Raw genomic sequence first — 4,934 nt, forward strand, 5'->3', positions numbered from 1 at the left:
CAAATATATCATTGAAGTTTTTGCAAAATGTCGCTGTTGGAAAAGTGTTTACAAAATCCTGATTTTTTAGATCAAATTCAAGGAATCTTAAAGCAGCTGAGACACTATTGTTTAAAACTTGAGCAGCCAAGAATACCTTCATTTTTTCATTGTAAAAATATACGTGCCTATTTCGAATTTTGCAAGCACAATGCAACTTCTCATGCTCTTGTATGTTATGCAATTTTTTAATGAATTCCCAGCGTATATATTCGTTCGATTATAAATAATTGGACCTTTTGTAGCGAAATAATTTCGAACAAGTTTAAGACAATGACAAGGATCATAAAAAATATAAACAGGTTTTAAATTTTCTGGATGTTCGAAATATGGCTTAAAATGATCTTTATCTTTATAATTTAAATGAGCGCCTAATAAGTTACATGCTGTTTTATGGGCTCTATCACCGTCAAATGTTACACTGACTACATTAATACTTTTTTCATTTAGTTTTATTAATAAATCTTTTAAAAGAATCAATTTTTCTACGTCATTCAAAGAATTAATCAAATAATGGGCTATCGGATTTTTAAATCCGCCATTTATATTAACTAACATAAAAATTAATACTTTAGTGGCAACTTTGACCTGTCCATTTTTCTTTATTTCGTCTAGTTGTCCACCGAAATCTACAAGACCCTTCCACGAATGTGTATTTCTATCCCACTCTTTATGTTGTTTAATATTCATCTCATCAAAAGTTATATTAAAAACAAGTTTTTTACCTTTCTCTGATTCTTGCTTAACAATATTAGAGATATTATTAATAATTTCTTCGGAAATCCCCGGTTTGTATTTTTTTGAACAGATCCAACTATTAAGTGTTTTAGTATGTGGTAAACAATTAAGAAAACTACGTCTAACTGCTTCGTATGCAGCTGGTGAATGAAAGTGAAGAGTTCTAGCAAAGTTTTTTAGGTTAGCAGGAAACGGAGCTGTTTGTTTGCGTTCTTTCATGCGTATTAAGAATTCTTGTACATGTAGTGGCAAATCCTATAAAATACAAGTATTAAATAAATTTTATATACTCTTTTATTAAAAGTAATATAAAAAGATTATATATAAATATTATATAATATTAATATACAATAGAAACTCAAATTTCTATTATACATTTATATATTATATATATTATGTATAATCTACAATCATAAATACATATATAAATACATATTCTTATTATAAAAATTAATGATCATAAAATTGTAATCAAAATTAATTATTAAGATTTTAAGAGAATTCTATTTTATATACAATTGTTTAGTTACACAATTTTTTTCTTAATTAAAACCGTTATATACAATTTTATTTTAAAAATCATAAATTACCTAATGCTATTGTATAATATAATTGTATAGTACTGATATATGTATATAAACTGCGAGATAAACGGTATATAGTGTTTTTAATCATTTAATTTTTTCATTATATATATATATATATATTTATTATACACTGGAAAACAATTCTTGTTGCATTAACAAAACTTCCGTTCAAAAATCGACGAAACAGAATTACTGGTTAAATCTACCACAATTCCGTATAATGCATACAAGAATTCTTGTATGCATTGTACAAGTAAATTGTTTCGTCGATTTTTAACCAGATTCATCATTTAACCAGAACCTGTTTTTCAGCGTATATATTTTTATGATATATATATTACTAAAATTATATAATTAATCTTATAGAACCTTTAAAAATTCGGCAGCATTAAATTCTCCTTTTCTCTTCAAATCTTTTATCAAAAGGTTTAAACTTTTTATTTTTTTTTCTCTGCGTGAGTTTTTCTTATGTGCCACTGCTATTTTAGATCTTCCATAAGTTGTGAACCTTAAGAATTGATTCCAAGCTTCATCAGAAACAAAGTCTTCTCGAGAAATATATTCCGTTTTGTAACAATTCATAAAGCGAACTCTTTTTACAGCTTTATTATTCGTTAATGAGTTTTTCCTAAAATTTAAATTTTTTACATTTATCGTTAATGTAATTATATTGAAAATAAAAATATCAAGTATTTCTATTGCGATATTTTGTAATAATATTATCTATAGCATTTTTATATATACTTTCTTATTACTGTAAAAGAAAATTAATTACCTTTTTCTACTGTTTGTGTCATTGCTTACACTACTATTATTCATATGAACAATCATGCTCATTTAAAGAGTCTTCATCAAGAGAATTCACAGGCATCTTTTCTCTACATATCTTTTTATCACAATCTCTTTATCACAATCTTTATTTGTTTCTAAATTTTTGTCTTTTAATATATTATTTTCTAGTTTATTAACACTGCTAACTAATACTCTCTCTGTTACTGGCTCCTTTGTAATATTCTCTGTTGACAAATAAGATTGATTTACATTTATGTTTGCCGGAACAGCTTCTGGTCGTAATCGTTTACTGCTTCTCAATTCATCAGAATAATAAAACAATTTGTCATCAAAATGATCGCTGCATATATATGTGGTTTTGAAGTTTGGAGACGTTGATAAATTTATAGCATCCATCCATTTTTTTCTTATTTATTCATTTTTCGGAAACCTGTTTGTATTAAGAATTATAAAACTTATAAAATATATAATTGAAATGACTTATGAAATATAATTTATTATTAAATACATACTTTATTAAATTTTGAGGTTAGAAATATAAATATGTACTTACAAGTGAAAAGTACGATTGGAAATAGGAGATGCTTCTATTTTGCATATCAAGCATTTTTTTGTCATCTTAGTAATCAATCAAGAGACACTAGTGTCTCGCGCTAATTGTAAAAGTTATGTAATTATCTCAAAAATAACAGAACCAAATACAAGCAGAGATACACAATTTTCCACGATCTACTACATATGCGCACGCTCCGCACGCATATATTCCATGATCTACACATGCGCACATAAACAAAGACAGAGGAGCCCTTATGCAGCGTTCTCTTTCTATCGCTATATCGTCCTTTCAGCTCGTTCGCTCCCTCTAGTCTTATATCTCTATGAATTTTACCTTTAACTTTAATTCTACAAAACAAAAGTAATACTACATTGTACTTTGTATTCTCATTGAAAAATTTTCCTATTCCAACCCAAGTGGTATGTATTTTAAAAAATGAGTGAAATCTTTAAATTGCGACAATTATAAAAAGAATATATTGCTCTTTAAAATTACTGCTGTATTTACTTAAAAATAAATATCCTAAATTTAATCCAACCTAAATGTATTTTTTCCAAAAATGTATGAAATCTTTAAATTGCGTCAAATATAAAGAGAATATATTGCTGTTTGAAATACCTGCTGTATTACTTTAACGAATAAAATGCAAGTGATAGTATATTTATTTTCTAAGTAAAACCCAAGTAGCGGTATCTTTAATTTCTTTTTAAATAAAATTCAAGTGATACTCTCTGTGTATTTTTATTGAAACACTTTTCTGTTCTAACCTAAGTGGGTGTATTTAATTTAAAAAAGTTTCAATGAAATATGTAAATTTAATCTTCAAGAATTAAAGAATAAACAGAAATAAAAACGTTTAATTAAAATAAAAAATTTTTAAACTACAAAAAATTGGCGCTGCTAGATGTCTAAATATAATCTAAATAAAATGTTGTAAAACAGCAATGCTAATTTTTTGTAGTTTAAAAATTTTACTTTAATAAAACATTCTTATTTCTGTTTTTCTTTAATTCCTTGAGATTAAATATTACATATTTTATTGAAAGTTTTTTAAATTAAGTACATCTACTTAGAACAGAGAAATGTTTCAATGAAAATACGTCTATTAAGCTGACACAGCCACTTCAGCACAATTCGATAAAACATACACAGAAATTTAGTGCTCTTTTGTTAATAATTTGTTGCTCAATTCCGAATTTTGTTGCTCAAGCCGATTCGGAGAAAATAGTGGCTGTGCTGACTTAAGAATAAAGCTAGCCATTTAAAAAAATAAAAAAATAATAAAAAACAATACAGATTCTTTTTCTACTAATTTGTTGCTAATTTGTTGCTCAATTCCCAAGTTGTTGCTCCACCCCCAATCCCCGAAAAACCGCCCCAACCAGTCGTACATTAGCACAATAAAATAAAATTTATTTTTAATAAGGTATTTAGAATGATTTTGTTTCTACGAATTTGTTGCTCGCAATTTTTAATAAATCCGGTTTTTATTGCTCCACCCTCGACCCCCGAAAAGCCACCCCAAACAGTCTTACGTGAGCACAATTTTAGAAACTTAATATATAATAAGACATTTTGACTTATTTCGACTCTCCAATTTTGTTGCTCGCTATTTTCGACAAATCCGATTTTATTGCTCCATTCTCGACCCCCGAAAAGCCACCCTTAACAGTTCTACGCAAGCACAATTCTCCAAAATTAATATTTAATGAGATATTTCGACTGATTTGCTGTGTGTGTGTGATTATGTTGCTCGCTATTTTCGACAAATCCGATTTTATTGATTCACCCTCGACCCTCGAAAAGCCACCCTGAACGGTCTTACGTAAGCACAATTCTAAAAAATTAATATATAATAAGATATTTTAACTGATTTTCACTCTCCGATTTTGTTGCTCGCTATTTTTGACAAATCCAATTTATTGTTTCACCCTCAATCTCTGAAAAGCCACCCCGAACAGTTTTATGTAAGCACAATTCTAAAAAATTAATATATAATAAGTTATTTCGACTCTCCAATTTTGTTGCTCGCTATTTTCGACAAATCCGATTTTATTGCTCCCTTGACCCCCAAAAACCACCCCAAACAGTCTTACGTAAACACAATTCTCCAAAATTGATATATAATGAGACATTTCGATTGATTTTGACTCTCTGATTTTGTTGCTCGCTATTTTCGACAAATCCAATTTTATTGCTCCACCCTCGATCCTCGAAAAGCC

At 27.9% G+C, this 4,934-nt stretch overlaps 1 pseudogene; it reads right to left on the reverse strand.

The window, feature by feature from the left end:
* Positions 1-1,381: 1,381 nt before the first annotated feature.
* LOC113005441 lies at positions 1,382-2,875 on the reverse strand (annotated as a pseudogene).
* Between the last annotated feature and the right edge of the window lie 2,059 nt (positions 2,876-4,934).

Source organism: Solenopsis invicta, chromosome 6 (genome assembly GCF_016802725.1).
Source record: "Solenopsis invicta isolate M01_SB chromosome 6, UNIL_Sinv_3.0, whole genome shotgun sequence".
Classification (NCBI taxonomy): Eukaryota; Metazoa; Arthropoda; class Insecta; order Hymenoptera; family Formicidae; genus Solenopsis; species Solenopsis invicta.